Source organism: Carassius carassius, unplaced genomic scaffold (assembly GCF_963082965.1).
Source record: "Carassius carassius unplaced genomic scaffold, fCarCar2.1 SCAFFOLD_58, whole genome shotgun sequence".
NCBI lineage: Eukaryota > Metazoa > Chordata > Actinopteri > Cypriniformes > Cyprinidae > Carassius > Carassius carassius.
In genome coordinates, this window is record NW_026775030.1 from 788,613 (window position 1) to 808,536 (window position 19,924).

Consider the following 19,924-nt stretch of genomic DNA (forward strand, 5'->3'; position numbering starts at 1 on the left):
AATATGATAAAACTCAATACTTTTTTGATATATGAAGGATGCAGTACTACTCTATAGGTACTCAAGATTAACATCAGATTAGGTGAAACCGTATATATGTTATGTACCCTTTAAAGCTTTTTTAACATAATTTTTTATTAATATGGGAAGATTCACTGTAGATCTCTCCTTCCCAAAACCACTCTGAGCTGATGATCATGTCTTTTTCTTCTTTTTTTGTTTTCTCTCCAAAAAGTAATTCAGCCTTTTTACTATAATTTTCTCCATTATTTAGAAAAATGTAGATGTTAGGGCAAGTGGCCTATTAGGTTTTGTTGCGTCTTTTTCTTTCACTATTGCACTTTTCCAATCATTGGGTACCTTCATTTCATATATGAATACACAGATCCAATAATGCTTCAACAGCTACCTCTGGTGAGTGTTTTTATTTTATTTAATTTTTTAACATAGACCTACTAACTGATCGGATCTCTGTCTGGTGTTGTATTCTTTGAACTGTTGAATGTTGGCTATTTTTGACTCACAACAATTTAATTCTTCATCCATATTACTATCAACTCGTTTTTTCATATAAACTTTCTCATTCATTTTACTTTTTTTCATTTTCTTCATTGTCTTCTCTCAGTTGACAAATTAACGTATTTCTGTCAGCCTCAAGAAAGAAAGAAAGAAAGAAAGAAGAAAAATTTATATATAAACTAAATTATAGTAATAAGATTTGTTGACTTTTGTGTCAGTATTGTCAGATTATAAGAGTATATATACAAGTAAGTTAAAAAGACACAAATAGATCAGTAATTTTTACTTTTAGTATTGAAGTATATAAAAAACCTAATACTTTTTTTTTACTAAGTTTAATTTTGTTTTTATTATATTTTTCATTTATTATTCTTATTTTTATTTCTAAAATCAAAAAAGAAACGTGGGATTTTAAGCTCATTGTAATATGGAGGCATGACAACAGAGTTGGAGGGTCAAAGTTCAGGCTTTATTAAGAGCGGGGTCAAACAGGCAGGGTCGAACGCAAGCAAACAATTTCATCCAAGGCCAAGACAAAAGCGTAATCCAATAACAGGCAATGGTCAGGGCAAGCAGCAAAAAAGGTAACCAGATAAACAGTCCAAGGATCAAAACAGGCAAGGAAACCAGGATACTAGGAAAACTAAGAAAAAACAGGGTAACTAGGATTGGCTAGAATAATGTTACAAACAATATACAGCCCTGAGTGGTTGAAAGGGTGCAACTTAAAGGGGTGGTTGATTGCGATTCGTGCGCGCACTGAAACAGACTGGGTATCCACGCAACTAGTCCGGGCTGTGCAGACTGTTTACCTGCTCGAGCCGGAGCCACAACACCATTATACACAGCACTGTAGCACTGGGAGATACAGTGAAGAAAGCAGAATCAATAACATCTCTGTGAAATCTTGTGAGAAGCATTCAAATTCAGCGCAGAACTCTGTTAAAGCTGATATCAAAACAAACACCACTGATGTGGAAACCAAGAAAAACATTGTTCAATAAACACAGTCTCCACCATTCACCATGGATTTAACAGTAAACTACAGGAACAACTTGTTGCAGAAATGGTCTGATGTTTTCGAGTGATTTTAAATGCTTCACACAACTTTTCCCAGCACTTCAATGCTTGAAAGTTATTTTGAAAGTGACGATATTTGTTAATCTTTAAATAGGTTTCCCCCATGTATGAAACTAAAAGTTTTATAATGTAGGAAAGGAAATTCTTATTTAAAAATAAAAAAAAAAGATATTAAATGACCACTAGAAGACGGCTGCAGAGAAGTACTTATAGGTCATTTATACTCACTAATATGGCCTATATATATCTCTATTCATTAAATTAGGTTTAGACATTATGAATGGCAGTAATAAAAGTACATGTTACCATATGTAATATATTTATTACATCTGTAAGACGTCTGCCAAAGATCTAGGAATCATCTGCTGTGTAATCTGAAAAAGGTCTTAGAAGCAGTTTTACATGCATTCTAATAAATGTCTATTTGAAATCTGACAAGAAACATCTTAGAGACGTACTGCAGATGAACAAGCACTCTTAAAAAACATCTTGTATATTTAAATGCATAAATATGATGCATAAATATGATGTAGATGTGTGATTAAGGTGCTTCACTGTCAGGTGCTGGAGCCACCTTCTGTAGATCTTAATGGCTCTAGTGCTGGTGTCCTCAAACGTTAGTCTTGAGCCTATACAGTGGTTCTCCATGTCAGAAAATTCATAACAGTGTTAGAAGAATTTTCTCTGTGGTATATTTTCACTGCAAAACAATAAGAAATGGTGCAAATATCATAGCAAATTTTGAGAAAAGCTGCAGCAAAATCTGTAATTTTGATCGCAAAAATAAAAAAAATAAAAATTGTGAAATACTGGAAACCCTGTTTGGTAGACCTATATGCTTACATAGTTGTTTGTATTCAAACAATTTGACGAATTTGTGTTCATTTTATTATTTAGCCTACTGTTGCTTTTCGGTAATAGTAGCTATTATATTGGAAAATTTATGTAATTAAATGGAGGTTGGAGTAGACTAAGATGGTCATTGTGTTATAGACTTACTGTAATGCTTAATCTGGAGGTTTAGCATGGCTCTGATAAAACCAAACAAAAATCAAGGGATTTTGTTTAAATGATTTTATTGTATGTTTAATCGTATCCTGAGTACCACCAATAGTGAGCCACAGCTGGAGAACCAATGATCTAACTTTGTCAAAACAGTCCTGACATATCTATCCCTGTCAAATGTAGCCCAACACTTGGCTCATGCTTTACTTTAGGTTAATAATGCTATAATTAAAGGCTAAGGTTGTCTAATAAAGCAATAAGCCGCTCAAAGCTGTGTTTTCAGCGAACCTTTGTCCAAAACTATGGACAAAGGCCCATTGTGACATCTTGATTAATCACTCTGCTTTAATTAAATGTATCAGCTTAGTTTATTTTAATAACACCTGTGCTTATCACAGCCACCTCTTTTTTAGATTGCTCACACATCAGATTTACTGACTAATGTTCTATGAAGAAGATGTCTCCTTCCTCTTCTGTCTTCATTTCTATTCTTATCTCTGTGGGCAGTTTTTGAGTCCAGTGTTGATGTGAAATTATAATGACCTCATAACATTGTAATGCAATATGTTATTCCATTTGTAAAAATATATTTAATTTACGCCACTACAGTTGCAGCTTGTAATTGCGCTGGCATTAAAAAATATTTTGAAGGTAGTAAAAAAGGTAGTAAAAGGTATTCAATTCAACTTAAGAAGTTCTGTGGATGCCATGCTGTGCTGCTTTAGAGACAAGGAAGAACAATGATTCATGATTCTGTCTGAATACAAATTCTGTCTAACAATTCTACATTCTAGTACACAGTCCAACCCCCCTTTAAATAGTCCTCTTGATTGAAAACATGTGGCCGTAATCAGTTCCTAGGCAGGAGTAATGGGAAATGGAGTCTGGGATTGAGTGGCAAAGGTACATAGGCACTCCAGCTAGAGATTGTGACACTCATTTAAAACAAACCACTATACTGTCTTATAGTAAAATTTTCTAGAATCTAAATAACATAACAGCTCATTTATTTGGTGTTGGATATGTTTATGGAGCTGGGATGAGGATGCACCCTATTTGTTCTCTAATCATAAAGCCAAGTTGGTCAAGTATCCTCATGTTGTCTACATTAGAATTTAAATTGTGCATTAGCTTTTCTATAACAATTCCCTGCATTTTCTGATCATTATGGTCTGCATTTGTGCTTAAAACTTATTGTATGCAAAACTGGACCTAAATTAATTAAAATAAGAGTTTACATAGATGGTCCCTGGTTTTGTAGTAAACAATGGTATAGTACTACTAAATTTGAGTTTTTTTTTGTTCCTTTGTTTTTTTGCTCTTCAGTAGATTTTTAAGTGTCAAATGCAGAGTCATAACATTTAAATGCATTCATACACTTTAGCACATAGTGATATTGTACATATTTCAAAGCCTGTGTATCTGTTGCTGGTAATAAATTGATAAAGTATTAAATCTGTGATTGTCCTTCATAAATAGACTCTAAATTATATAAAGACCTCTGGACACAGCAGCAGGGGGTGAAACAATGAGAAATCACACAGATCCAAGCCAAACCATTCATAACTCAATCTTAAAACTGATGTTTTAGAACTAATTGTATAGAGAAATAAGTATTCTCAGTGACAGTGATGTGTAGTGCAGCATTTTGTGATAACTGTTAATGGACAAATAAATGCAAGCTTGACAGTTCAGTCTTTTGTAATCTCCAAATTGAAAAAAAAAGTTGGTAAATTGTAATCTCCTCCCCATCAGAAAGGGATAAAGGGATCAAGTCTGTCTGTCTAACATAACCTTGTCACAGCAACACAGAACTCATCCTATAGTGGATCTTGTCATTATGGGGTGTTTTTATCATCACTGCCCCCCTCTTCTGCTTCATGGCTTTTTTTTCCTCCTTCCTTTTGTGTTACTGTGCTTCCAAAGACTTGGGCTCCTGCATCTGGCCATGAGAAATTATCATCTGCAGAAAGAAACACATGATTAAAACATCATACTCCCAATATCAGCACTGACAGTAGTGGAATGATAATAAATTCATGAATGAATTCATTAGAGGTGTGGAAATTCTAGATTCTCTGATGCATCGTGAGTCTCACGATTCTAGAATTGATTCAGAACATTTCAGAACTGATTCTGAGCTTGTCTTGCATATGGCATGCTTCATTGCACAGAATAAGTGTACTGTGAGACACATGTGCATTGCTTGACAGTGTGCTTCCACTTGACGTTATTTCAGTCTTTTACTTCAGATATGCTTTAATTTCTGCCATTTGTAGTGCAGTGCGTATTCGATGCACGACACTCACGTACTGACAGACTTTTACAGCTCTTTGTGTTTGTTTGCCCTGAAGCTCGATCGTGGCTGTAGTTAAATGCATCTCCCAATACTTTTATGTTAGACGATTGATGTAAACACAGTTACATCTGATATGTGGAAATAGATATCTGTGCATTTGTTTATCATTTGTAATCCCCCCCCCCATTACTTTATATTTGCTTGTATGTTTTGAAGCTATATTAAGTAGTTTAAATTATTACTTTTTTATTATTATTATTATTAATTTGTTATTATTTAAAAAAGTAGCCTGCTTATAAAATTGAATAAATTCATGATGCATCTTGGCACTGAATTGAATCAAATTGTTCACATGATAATTGTAATCGAATTGAATCGAGAAACCAGTGATGATTCATACCCCTACAATTCACATTACAGCTGTCAGTGAACAAACACACTGACACTATGAATGTTTTTTTTTACATGATGAGATGATTATAACAGTATTTGAAATGTTTGAGCTTGGTTGCAAGTTTTAGACAATAAGACATTAATCAAGGTATGCATTCACCTTGAGAACTTCATCTTTGTTTCCAAATGCAATGATTTCAGTTTTTTCCTTGTTTAACTGAATTAAGTTCTGGCACATCCAACTGTTAATTTCATTAGTGCATTGGCAGAGGGAGTCAATGGGGCTGTAGTGGTGATAAAGCTAGGTAAATCTGGGTATCATCAGCATAGCTGTGATAAATTATTTGGTTCTTTCTCATATTTGACTTAGTGGGAGCATATACAGGCTAAACAATAGCGGTGCAAGAATTGAGCCTTATGGGACTCTGCATGTCATAAACGTTCACTTAGACTTATGCTCTCCTAGACTCACATAATAACCTCTCCCTTCTAAGTATGACCTGAACATTCAGAGGACCATCCCAAAAAGCCTGACCCAGTCTTTGGGCAGGGCTCAGGTGGGATAGTGTCCATGAGCAGTGCTTTTTGTGGCTGCATGGCATTATCAATGTCCTTACATTACATTTACATTTAATGACGCTTTTATCCAAAGCAACTTACAAATGAGGACAATGGAAGCAATCAAAAAAAAAAGTGCAATGATACATAAGTGCTATAACAAGTGCCAGTTAGCTTAAACGCAGTATACGTAGCAAGGGCTTTTAAATAATATAATAAATAAAAAGAAAACAGATAGAATAGAACAAGCTAGTGTTAGAGGTATTTTTATATAATTGTATAATAAATGAAAAAAATATATAATACAAAAAGGTAGAAAGGTAGTTAGAATTTATTTTTTATTTATTTTTTTAAGAATAGAATTAGAATAGTCAGTGCTAAAGTTAGAGGGTCAAATAAAGATGGAAGAGATGTGTTTTTAGCCGATTCTTGAAGATGGCTAAGGACTCAGCTGCTTGAGTTGGGAAGGTCATTCCACCAGGAGGGAACATTTAATATAAAAGTCCATAAAAGTGACTTTGTGCTTCTTTGGGATGGCACAATCAAGCTATGTTCACTTGCAGAACGCAAGCTTCTAGACTAATTTTTAAATAGACAAATTCTTTGATATTCCACGTTATACAGTAAATTCAGTTTTAATGGCTGGATCCCACAATTCCATCAGTTTTTTCTGCTTCACAGAAATCAATCCGCCTTAAATAATCAGTGTTTTATTGAGAAAAATACAGCTCTTATTAAAATGCATTCTTAAAGTGCCAGTACTAGTATTGTGATACATTTCTAGTATCATTATATCATGCAACACTTCAATTCAAGCACAAGACTTAAAAAAAACAGAACTCAATTCTGATACATAGTTTTGCGCACTTTGGATGAGAACCAAACAAGAACACAAATAGCAATGCGTGATATTCATGTCTCACCCATGCATGTGCGCTATCAACACCCGGGTGATGAAGGTGTCCTGACATTTTAAGTAGTCGGGAATTGTGTTTTGTTTCTCCTGTATTGTACTGGGGTTGGTGATTTTGAGTTAGTCATGGATGAGGAACTACAAGAGTTGAGGGACTTAGTGGCCCAGCTTAAAGTAGATAATGAAAGGCTTCGCCAACAACAGGCTTTAGCTGTACAGGATCCTAATGTAATCCCTGTACTACCTAATTTGCCACAAGCCGTTAATGTTGCTAGTAATGGTGCGGCTGCAGTCCCTATAGCTGAGAGGATGGTTTTCATTCCGCGAGAACGTACATGCCCCATATTTAATGGGAAATCGGGCCAACGGTTGAGCGAGTGGCTTGAGGAGGCACAAGCAAGTATGAGAGTACGACATTTGGCAGCTAATGATCAAGCCGATTTCCTTTATGACCACTTAGAGGGGGAGGCTCGTCACAAGATAAAGAACCACCCTAGCATTGATCGGAGGGACCCAGCTCGTATAATTGAGATGTTAAGACAACTTTATGGTTGTACTGATTCGTATGTGGTATTGCAGGAGGCATTTTTTTCGAGGAAGCAGCAGGAAGGCGAAACCCTTCAAAAATTATCTTTGGCCCTGATGAGTCTCATGGCCAAGGTAAAGGGTCAGGCACCTGATGGTATGCCAAATGCTGAAGCCCTACTTAGGGATCAGTTTAATGAATACATTCTTGATGGTGCTTTATGGCATGAGCTAAAGCAGATGGTGCGGCGGCAGCCTATGGTCACCTTGCTGGAGGTCAGAAGGGAGGCCATGCGGTGGGAACGAGAGGGGTTGCCTGGTGGTATGAGGGGTCGCAGCCACTCTGTTCCCTCTGCTATTGGTATCCAGTATAGGGTACAGGGTAGTCCGCATGATCCGCCTCGGACACCCCCCGCCGTCGGAGGTGAGTGAAATAAAGGAGATGTTGAAACTTCAACAAGAACAGCTGCGACGTCAACAAGAGCAATTACAACAACTTACCCAAAATCTTGTACACTTGCAATGCCCTGACATGCGTGGTTGTTCGTCTACTGTATACAGGCCACCAGGGCACCATACAGACTTTATTAAAGAGTTTGGTGATTTTACATCCGAGTTAGTGCTTGCTGCAGATAAAGTTTTAATAGTTGGTGATTTTAATATCCATGTTGATAATGAAAAAGATGCATTGGGATCAGCATTTATAGACATTCTGAACTCTATTGGGGTTAGACAACACGTTTCAGGACCTACTCATTGTCGAAATCATACTCTAGATTTAATACTGTCACATGGAATTGATGTTGATAGTGTTGAAATTATTCAGCCAAGTGATGATATCTCAGATCATTATTTAGTTCTGTGCAAACTTCATATAGCCAAAATTGTAAATTCTACTTCTTGTTACAAGTATGGAAGAACCATCACTTCTACCACAAAAGACTGCTTTTTAAGTTATCTTCCTGATGTATCCAAATTCCTTAGCATATCCAAAACCTCAGAACAACTTGATGATGTAACAGAAACTATGGACTCTCTCTTTTCTATCACTTTAAATACAGTTGCTCCTTTACGCTTAAGGAAGGTTAAGGAAAACAGTTTGACACCATGGTATAATGAGCATACTCGCACCCTAAAGAGAGCAGCCCGAAAAATGGAGGGCAGCTGGAGGAAAACAAAACTAGAGGTATTTCGTATCGCTTGGCGGGAAAGTAACTTATCCTACAGAAAAGCATTAAAAACTGCTAGATCCAATTACTTTTCTTCTCTTTCAGAAGAAAACAAACATAACCCCAGGTATTTATTCAATACAGTGGCTAAATTAATGAAAAATAAAGCCTCAACAAGTGTTGACATTTCCCAACACCACAGCAGTAATGACTTTATGAACTACTTTACTTCTAAAATCGATACTATTAGAAATAAAATTGCAACCATTCAGCCGTCAGCTACAGTATCACATCAGACAGTGCACTATAGACCCCCTGAGGAACAGTTCCACTCATTCTCTACGATAGGAGAGGAAGAATTGTATAAACTTGTTAAATCATTGTAGCAAGGTTCAGTGATCAAAGAGGAAGGAGACCGGGGTCGGCTTGCTGAGGCTCGAGGAAGATTTTATTATTTTAAAAAGAAAACAAAACAGAAAACAAAGTCGCGCCACATGCGGATAAACACTCCAGTTAACGTTCGTTCACTCGTCCCTAAGGATTCACTTTCAGCGCTGCTGCTGCTGCTGCTGCTGCGTCCTTCCCCGAGTCCTCAGGTCTCTCGCCCTTCTCCGGATGTCGTGCGGCTTAAATACCGGTTCCCCACGCCAATCACTGCAACGAGATCCCGCTGTTACTTGTCTCTCACCTGAACCACTTACCACCGCTCGTCTCTTCATTCGCTCTCCCGTTGCAGACTTCGCTAAACCACGCTTCCCCCGCCACATACCCCCACTGCCCGACTCAGGCCGGGGAGCCATCCGGCCTGCAGCCCCCCCCCCCCCATTCCTGGAGAGTAAGTCGACTACAGCCATCTGCGCCCCCGGCCTCTGAATCACCTTGAACTTAAATGGCTGTAAAGCTAGATACCAACGGGTGATTCACGCGTTGGTATCCTTCATGCGGTGGAGCCACTGGAGGGGTGCGTGGTCCGAGCAGAGGGTGAACTCCCGTCCCAGGAGGTAATAGCGAAGGGTGAGAACCGCCCACCTGATGGCCAAACACTCCTTCTCTATGGTGCTGTACTTAGTCTCTCTCTTCGAGAGCTTCGGACTAATGTACAGCACCGGGCGGTCGTCCCCCTCCACCTCCTGGGACAGGACCGCGCCCAGCCCCCTGTCCGACGTGTCGATCTGCAAGAAAAAGGGGAGAGAAAAGTTAGGAGAGTGTAGGAGCGGCCCGCCACACAGGGCAGCCTTAACTCGGGTAAAGGCCTGTTGGCACTGCTCCGTCCACTGGACCGTATCCGGTACCTCCTTTTTAGTGAGGTCAGTCAACGGGCTGGTGAGGTCCGAATAACGAGGAATAAACCTTCTATAATATCCCGCCAGCCCCAAGAACTGCCTCACCTCCTTTTTGGTCTTGGGCCTGGGGCAGGTCGCATTGCTGCCGTCTTATCGATTTGGGGACGCACCTGCCCGTGGCCCAAGTGGAAGCCCAGATACTTTACCTCCACCCGCCCAACCGCACACTTCTTCGGGTTGGCCGTCAGCCCCGCCCGTCTCAGCGCCCTGAGGACTGCCCTCACATGCTCCATATGCCGCGGCCAGTCCCCACTATAGATAATAATATCATCCAGGTAGGCCGCGGCATATGCAGCATGGGGCCGCAACACTCGATCCATGAGGCGCTGAAACGTAGCTGGGGCCCCGAACAAGCCGAACGGAAGCGTAACAAATTGGTGTAATCTGAACGGCGTGGTGAAGGCTGTCTTTTCTTTGGACATGGGAGATAAGGGGATCTGCCAATATCCCTTTGTTAAGTCCAATGTCGAGTAAAAACGAGCCGTGCCTAACCGATCGAGCAACTCGTCAATTCGCGGGATTGGATAAGCATCAAATTTAGATACTGCATTCACCCTGCGATAGTCTACACAAAACCGCACAGAGCCGTCCGTTTTAGGTACCAAAACTATCGGGCTCGCCCAATCACTGTGTGACTCCTTGATTACTCCCATCCCTAGCATGGCCTCTAATTCAGTCTGAATTACTTTTTTTTGTGTTCAGGCAACCTATATGGCCGGCTGCGAACCACGACACCCGGCTCTGTCTCAATGTGGTGCTGAATCAGGTCAGTATGACCAGGTAGGGGCGAAAACACGTCCGCAAATTCCACCTGCAAACGCGCAATGTCAGTGAGCTGCGAGGGCGAGAGGTGATCTCCCCCTAGGGCCAGTGCGAGGGATTTCTCTTTAGTACCTGCCTCTGGCCCGAGATCCTCCTCCCCACTCACTGCCGTCGCTAGCAGCACTGACTCCTCCCCGCTCCATTTTTTAAGGAGGTTGAGGTGGTAGATTTGCCGTGAGTCGCCTCTATCTGTTCGTACTACCTCATAATTGAGATCTCCTCAATTCTCGCAGCTTAGCCCCCCGGTTATACAGCTGGCTTTGTCTGTCCGGGGCCTGAAGCAAATTCTCCATAGAGAGCCGCCCCAGTGTATGGAGTTTTCCTCGCAGGTCCAGGACATATTGAATTTCATTCTTGCTATCAGAGCGTCCATCCTCCCAAGTTTCTTTCAGGATGTCTAACACCCCTCGGGGCTGACGTCCGTAAAGAAGCTCGAAGGGGGAAAACCCTGTGGAGGCTTGGGGGACCTCGCGCACAGCAAATAAGAGGGGTTCTAGCCACCGGTCCCAATTTTTCGCGTCTTCCTTTACGAACTTCCGGATCATGGTTTTCAATGTGCGATTAGACAGGGGAAGAGAGAGAGAGAGAGACAGAAGAAAGGGGCTCGCCGACCCCGGAGCACGCCGCCAGCTGGTCTTCCGCCAGTCGGATGGCCAGATCCAACGACGGCGGGCGGTGGCACTGGACCCACTGGGCGGTCTTCTTTGGAAGGCGGGAGATGAACTGCTCCAGCACCACCGCGTTGATGATGGTCTCGGCGTCGCTGCCTCCGGCCAGCAGCCACTTGCGGCACGAGTCCCGGAGCTGCTGTGCCAACACAAAGGGCCGGCCTGCTTCGCTCAGCTCCAGCGACCGGAAGCGCTGCCTGTGTTGTTCGGGGCTGAGGCCGAACCTCTGGAGGATGGCTCTTCTCAGGTCGGCATAGACCAGGAGGTTCAGGACGGGCAGTTGTTGTGCCGCCTTCTGGGCCTCCCCCGACAGCAGTGGGATCACCCGTACGGGCCAGCTGTCCACCGGCCACCCACACGCCTCGGCCGTCCTCTCAAATAAGTCCAGGAACGCCTCTGGGTCATCTGTGGGCCCCATTTTCGCGAGCGGCATGTGGGGGCGGGGCCGGCGCTGGGGGAGGCTGCACCCATCCGACCCTCCTGGGCCAGCAAGCTCCGGAACAGCTCGCGGTCCTCCTGTTGGACCTGCATCATGGCCTGGAAGCGATGGTCATGGTCGGCTCGCAGATCCAGCAGGGCCTTATGATGTTCCTGATGCAGGCCCGCGAGCGATGTTATAATGTCCGCAAATGGCGTCGGCGATGGTCCTGACGGAGACTGCATGGCAGAGGTGTTCTCCTTCCTCCCGGGTTTCGGCACCAGTGTAGCAAGGTTCAGTGATCAAAGAGGAAGGAGACCGGGGTCGGCTTGCTGAGGCTCGAGGAAGATTTTATTATTTTAAAAAGAAAACAAAACATAAAACAAAGTCGCGCCACATGCGCATAAACACTCCCGTTAACGTTCGTTCACTCGTCCCTAAGGATTCACTTTCAGCGCTGCTGCTGCGTCCTACCACTTACCACCGCTCGTCTCTTCATTCGCTCTCCCGTTGCAGACTTCCACTCTTAAACCACTCTTCCCCCGCCACAATCATCTAAACCAACAACATGTATGTTAGACCCTATATCATCTAAGCTCCTAAAAGAGGTGCTTCCAGAAGACATAGATCCTCTTCTGACTATTATTAATTCCTCATTGTCATTAGGATATGTCCCCAAAACCTTCAAACTGGCTTTTATTAAGCCTCTCATCAAAAAACCACAACTTGACCCCAAAGAACTAGTTAATTATAGACCAATCTCGAATCTCCCTTTTCTGTCCAAGATACTAGAAAAGGTGATATCCTCACAATTATATTCCTTCTAGAGAAAAATGGTATATGTGCAGATTTCCAGTCAGGATTTAGACCGTATCATAGTACTGAGACTGCTCTCCTTAGAGTTACAAATGATCTGCTCTTATCATCTAATCGTGGGTGTATCTCTCTATTAGTTTTATTGGATCTTAGTGCTGCGTTTGACACAATTGACCACAACATTCTTTTGCATAGACTTGAACACTTTGTTGGCATCAATGGAAGTGCATTAGCATGGTTTAAATCGTACTTATATGACCGCCATCAGTTCGTATCAGTGAATGAAGATGTATCATATCGATCACAAGTGCAGTATGGAGTACCTCAAGGCTCAGTACTAGGGCTGCTACTCTTCACGCTTTATATGTTACCCTTGGGAGATATCATCAGGAAACATGGTGTTAGCTTTCACTGTTATGCTGATGATACTCAGCTCTATATTTCTTCGCGGCCCGGTGAAACACACCAATTTGAAAAACTAATGGAATGCATAGTCGATATAAAAAACTGGATGACGAGTAATTTCTTACTGCTAAATTTTGAAAACACAGAGGTGTTAATTATAGGACCTAAAAACTCTGCTTGTAATAACCTAGAACACTGTCTAAGACTTGATGGTAGCTCTGTCAATTCTTCGTCATCAGTTAGGAACCTAGGTGTGCTATTTGATCGCAATCTTTCCTTAGAAAGCCACGTTTCTAGCATTTGTAAAACTGCATTTTTCCATCTAAAAAATATATCTAAATTACGGCCTATGCTCTCAATGTCAAATGCAGAAATGTTAATCCAAGCATATATGACCTCAAGGTTAGATTATTGTAATGCTTTATTGGGTGGTTGTTCTGCACGCTTAGTAAACAAACTACAGCTAGTCCAAAATGCAGCAGTAAGAGTTCTTACTAGAACCAGGAAGTATGACCATATTAGCCCGGTCCTGTCAACACTGCACTGGCTCCCTATCAAACATCGTATAGATTTAAAAATATTGCTTATTACTTATAAAGCCCTGAATGGTTTTGCACCTCAGTATTTGAATGAGCTCCTTTTACATTATAATCCTCTACGTCCGCTACATTCTCAAAACTCAGGCAATTTGATAATCAAAATCAACTGCGGGCGGCAGATCCTTTTCCTATTTAGCACCTAAACTCTGGAATAACCTACCTAACATTGTTCGGGAGGCAGACACACTCTTGCAGTTTAAATCTAGATTAAAGACCCATCTCTTTAACCTGGCTTACACATAACATACTAATATGCTTTTAATATCCAAATCCGTTAAAGGATTTTTAGGCTGCATTAATTAGGTTAACCGGAACCGGAAACACTTCCCATAACACCCTATGTACTTGCTACATCATTAGAAGAATGGCATCTATGCTAATATTTGTCTGTTTCTCTCTTATTCCGAGGTCACCGTAGCCACCAGATCCAGTCTGTATCCAGATCAGAGGGTCACTGCTGTCATCCGGATCCAGTACGTATCCAGACCAGATGGTGGATCAGCACCTAGAAAGGACCTCTACTGCCCTGAAAGACAGCCGAGACCAGGACAATTAGAGCCCCAGATACAGATCCCCTGTAAAGACCTTGTCTCAGAGGACCACCAGGACAAGACCACAGGAAACAGATGATTCTTCTGCACAATCTGACTTTGCTGCAGCCTGGAATTGAACTACTGGTTTCATCTGGTCAGAGGAGAACTGGCCCCCCAACTGAGCCTGGTTTCTCCCAAGGTTTTTTTCTCCATTCTGTCACCGATGGAGTTTCGGTTCCTTGCCGCTGTCGCCTCTGGCTTGCTTAGTCGGGGTCACTTCATCTACAGCGATATCGTTGACTTGATTGCAAATAAATGCACAGACACTATTTAACTGAAAAGAGATGACATCACTGAATTCAATGATGAACTGCCTTTAACTATCATTTTGCATTATTGACACACTGTTTTCCTAATGAATGTTGTTCAGTTGCTTTGACACAATGTATTTTGTTTAAAGCGCTATATAAATAAAGGTGACTTGACTTGACTTGACTTGACCAAGGTTTCATAGTTAAGGGCCTCCTGGCCGTATGTCGAGGTAATATTGGGAGGGGTCAAGGTGCCATGCTTGGTAGATACTGGGTCGATGGTGACTACTGTCACGGAGAGTTTTTTTTTTGCAGCATTTTAAACCTTGGGGGTCAGGAGTGTCTTCATTCTTGCCATTGGTTGCAGCTTAGGGCGGCCAATGGCTTAGCCATTCTGTACATCGGGTACTTGGAAATGGATGTGGTGCTTTGTGGGAAGTTAATACCGCAGTGTGGTGTATTGGTGGTTCAGGATCCACCAGGTAGTTCCCATATTTTAGCACCTGGCGTTTTGAGAATGAATGTGATTCAAAAGTGTTTCCAAGAGCTCTTTGGACTTCATGGTCTAGCTTTATTCGAGTTGCCATCAGTGTCGGAGGCACCTGTTTCTGTCCAACAGATTTTCCAATGCTGCCATAGTAGTAGCCTACAGTTGTCTGGTGGGGCCAGGGGTAAAGTAAAGGTTCGGGGTTGGAGGGCTTGTAGAATCCCTGGGGGCACAATGAAGCTAGTGGCTGCTACTTGTTAGTACCAGTATTCTGGGGCCATTGTGTTATTGGAACCCCCAGAGGCGGGATTACCAGCGGGTTTGTTGGTATCTCCTGCTCTCATTCAAGTGATTCGAGGCACTGCCCACGTACCGGTTGTCAATGTGGGCACCGCTGATGTGCTGCTCTATCCCCGCATGGTTGTAGGTGGGTTAGAACATGCCCACATTGTTAGCTTACCAGCGGGTGTCTCAAGCAGGTACGGTATTTGGGCCATGTAATCTCAAACCAGGGTGTGGCCATGGACCCCAGTAAAATCGAAGTGGTATCTTCTTGGCCAACTCCTACCACAGTCTCTGAGCTATGGTCCTTTTTAGGATTCGCTAGCTTCTATAGGTGATTTGTTGAGGGTTTTGCTAAGTTGGCTGCCCCTTTACATCGGCTAGTGGCAGAGCTGGCTAATGGGGGGTCGGGAAAAAGGCTTCAAAGGGCAGCCATTCAAGTCTGGTCTAGTGAGTGTCAGGCTAGTTTTGATGCTCTTAAGACAAAATTGACTACTGCTCCAGTACTAGCGTACGCAGATTTTGCACTACCTTTTATTTTAGAGGTTGATGCCAGCTATGGGGGTTTGGGTGCGGTATTGTCACAGGAGCAAGGGGGCCGAGTGAGGCCTATAACTTATGCCAGTCGGGGGTTGAGACCTGCAGAAAGGAACATGCAGAACTTTAGTTCCATGAAACTGGAGTTCATGTCCCTTAAATGGGCATAACAGAAAATTTTCGTGAGTATCTGCTGGGTCTCAAATGCATGGTCTATACAGACAACAACCCATTGAGTCCTTTGGCCTCAGCGAAGTTTGGCGCCATAGAGCATCGCTGGCAAGGCCAACTGGCTTCATTTGACTATGAAGTCAAATATCGGTCGGGGAGGAGTAATAAAAATGCAGATGCTCTATCTAGGCTGCATTTACCAGACTCCCAAACTGTAGAAGCTATAGCCCTACTCTCACTACTCTCCTTCAACCACTGCAACAGGTGCTACAGTCTGGACTCACCAAGGTTACCCAATTGGCCATTTCTGCTCTACCGGCTCATACATCGGCCGAGATTGCTATTTTTCAGCAGGCAGACTCTACCATTCAGGAAGCTTTAGTCTTTTGGAGGCGGGGGGAACGGCCCAGCCCCCAAGAGTGCAAACAGGTCTCACCACAGACGTTGGCCCTGCTTAAACAGTGGGATCGTTTAGTGGAGTGGGATGGTGTGGTTTACCGTAAAGTCTTCCGCTCAGACGGTGGAGAAATGGTATGTTAATTGTTGTGCCCGAGGCCATGAAAAAAGAAGTACTAATACAGGCCCATCAGCAGCATGGCCACCAGGGAACCGAAAGGACACTGGAGCTTTTATGGCAGCGGTGCTTCTGGCCAGGTATGGCTTCGGATGTGGCACGCTGGTGTCAGTTGTGCGAAAGATGTCAGGTTGCCAAAGACAATCATCCTACTGCATCCTACATCCGTATCAGTTACAAATTATCATTACTTACCTATAAGGCCCTAAATGGTTTAGCTCCTGCGTACCTAACTAGCCTTCTACCATGCTACAACCCATCACGCACCCTAAGGTCACAAAAAGCTGGACTTTTGGTAGTTCCTAGGATAGCAAAGTCCACTAAAGGAGGTAGAGCTTTTTCACATTTGGCTCCCAAACTCTGGAATAGCCTTCCTGATAATGTTCGGGGTTCAGACACACTCTCTCTGTTTAAATCTAGATTAAAAACGCATCTCTTTCGCCAAGCATTCGAATAATGTATCTCTTAAATTGTGAGTGTAGTTGCATCTGCATTTTTATTCTTTAGCTTGGGTTAAACTAATTTTACTTTGTTGGATCAGCAGCTATGCTAATGATGTCTCTATTTTGTTTCTATGTTTTTGCCACGGGATTTACATCCCGTGGTAACTAGGATTTACAAAAGCTCCAGTCTGGATCCAGAACACCTGATAAGAGATGATGCTGACCCTCAGAGGACCCCAGATGATGAACAGATGATGAACCCCAGATTATGAACAATTATTGCTACATGTGTGACTGCATCATATAATTACTATTAATTAATAATATTGATAGTTCATCGTCTAGCTGACTACGTCTAGTATTATTATTATTATTTTTTATTTTTTCTAAAATCCTGCCAAACGTGCACAAACTACTAGCTACTACTAAATATTGTAGAAACATAATTTTCTGTAAAGTTGCTTTGTAACGATTTGTATTGTAAAAAGCGCTATACAAATAAACTTGAATTGAATTGAATTGAATCATCCTACTGCACAGAGTTTTATGGGCCACCTACTGGCGGGGCGACCCAATGAAATCTTGGCAATTGATTTTACTACTCTAGAGCCAGCTAAGAGTGGGCAGGAGAATGTCTTGATAATGACTGATATTTTTAGCAAGTATACTTTGGCTGTCCTGACTAGCGATCAACGTGCCCCTACAGTGGCACGGGTACTGGTGGGGGAGTGGATCTCAAAGTTTGGGGTCCCTGGCCGAATTCATTCGGACCAGGGCCACAGTTTTGAAAATGGGCTTATTCAGCAGCTTTGTGGTCTATATGGGATCCAGAAGACTCGCATTACTCCGTATCACCCAGCAGGAAATGGGCAGTGCGAACGTTTTAATAGGACCATGCACCTGTTACGAACTTTACCAGTCTCACAAAAAAAGAGACTGGAATTCTTGCTTGCCCCAAATCTTCTTGATGTTTGTGCAAGAACCCCGTTTGCCATTGGATTTTCTATTGGGTAATGTCCCTGAGCCCTCTGGGGTCACTGTTCACGAATGGGTCCAAGAAAATCCGGCTCGGTTGCAATTTGCATTTCATGGAGCCAGAGAACGGCTGCAAGCAGCAGCTATGCCCCATAAGACAAACCATGATCAGCGAGTTCGAGAGGTACAGTACCTTTACAGGAGGGCCAGTTAGTATATCACCGGGATCTCAGTGTGAGGGGGTGCCACAAAATTCATGACATGTGGAGCTCAGTAATGCACCAGGTACTGAAAGCATCGAAGGAGGGTGGCACGGTATATACCGTGGCACCAGTAAGTGACCTGAGCAAGGCTCGGCAGGTGCATCGCTCCCTGTTGAAACCGGTGGTTCGCGAAAATGTACCAACACCCCCTGTTATCCATCAAACTGATGCCCAGCTATCCACTTTAGGTGTAACCCGGCAGGAGGAATGGCTGAGCGATTACAACTTGATGATTTAGGGCTGCCCAGCTTCTCGACTGGCGTCTGAGTCTCCAGCGAAGGGCTCAGCCAATAACTATCACAGTACGTCCCTCCTTTCAGTTCCTCAAGTGGATGTTAGTGGTCCTCTACTCCCTGGGGTGGCTGTGTTGCCTGGCCTCTCTGATGGGACTGAAGTGAGAGCACGACAGACCTCCCGGTCAACGGCTGGACAACATTCTAACCTCAATCATCTCCCAAGATCGGTGTGTTAGGGAGATAATGCATGGCTTTGTTGATACAAATGGTTCATTTGCCTTATCCTCCTGGTGGCCCATCGTCGTGGCACCGATTTAAAAGGCAGGGTAGATTGTGGCAGGATGGACTGAATTCAGTCCCTCCTCCCCGTTTTGTTACAATGGCTTTCATCCTTTTTTTCGGTTTGCAATTGGCTCGTGGTGTTCTTCGTGGCCAATCATGTCAGGAGGATGAGGAGGTTATAGCTCGAACGTACCCCCCTAGCAGTGCGTGACGCTGGAGGTTCGTGTTGTTTGGTTCAGCCAGTTTGTGGTTGTGTCGCAGGTATGTAGAGGTCTATTGTAAATGTTGTACTGTTGCTAGGTTGCTTGTGGTTAATGTGGGATTCCGATTGTTTATAGAATTCCTTGCTGTGTTGCGGCTACCCCATTTTCCATCGGATTGAATGGAATAACGTGTTATTTTGTTGCTGACTCTCGTGTGTCAGCGTGCTGTTGCTCAGGTAAGAGTTCTCCATTTGGGCTATGTGGTTGCCTTATTTGGGTGGTAGCTTAATAGAATTATTATTATTGTGTGTTAAGGGATAGCCGCTATAGCAAGGAAGTGTTTGCGGCCTGCCTTGGGGCAGCTGCTGCTTTGCTTCGTGCTGTTAATGCATGTCTCGCCTATGTGCGAACTGTGGTTCGCCGAGTCCAAGTTACTGGACTGAGTTCATCTTTCAAAGACACTGCATCATAGGCCCCTTGTGTGGCTGATTGAGTATATGCCCTCAGATTCAGTTATCCACAGATGAATGTGTTTGCTTAACGTTTATTTCATTTGTCTCGTTTGTTTATTTCATTTATCAGCAATACTGTTTTTGTAAAGTTATTTCATTTTTTTTTAGTTTTTCATTTATTAGCATTATTGTTGTTTTGCAATGTTAGGTTATCATTATTTCATTTTCTTTGTTGTTGTTTGTTTGCCTTGATAGTATTGTCATTATTGGTAAAGTTATTTTGATTTTGGTTTTTGTGGTGTTAGTTTGATTTATGGTGTGAAATGATGATCTGTAGTTAATTTGGTTTATTTTTGTTTTCTTTGTTATATGTTGAGGAGCTGAGTGCTGACGGTGGGAACGGCGTACTCGAGGTGGTGGGCCCTCCTTGGTGTGTAGTGTGGGTACCTTCACCGTGTGACCATTGCTGTGTTGGTGGTGTGGTTGTGCACGCGTGTTGGGGTGGATTGTTTGGATACTCATGCCCGAGTCGCTGGACGCCCACCAGTAAGCCTCAAGCTCGGTTTTGTGTGTGTGTGAGAGACCCCACATCAGTACACTGATTCACACACTCTCGTGTGCTATTTATTATTGTGTCGTATTG

General features: G+C 42.7%; 1 protein-coding gene and 1 long non-coding RNA gene across 2 annotated transcripts in view; both read right to left on the minus strand.

The window, feature by feature from the left end:
• The window catches only part of ranbp2 (RAN binding protein 2), a 213,404-nt gene that overhangs the window by 111,832 nt on the left and 81,648 nt on the right, over window positions 1-19,924 (minus strand). The gene's annotated exons all lie outside the window — the stretch shown is intronic.
• LOC132134236 (uncharacterized) overlaps window positions 3,625-19,924 on the minus strand; it is a 31,270-nt gene continuing 14,970 nt past the window's right edge. The window contains exon 2 of the long non-coding RNA XR_009429429.1: window positions 3,625-4,567. This is a non-coding gene — a long non-coding RNA (uncharacterized LOC132134236). The remainder of the gene's footprint in view (window positions 4,568-19,924) is intronic.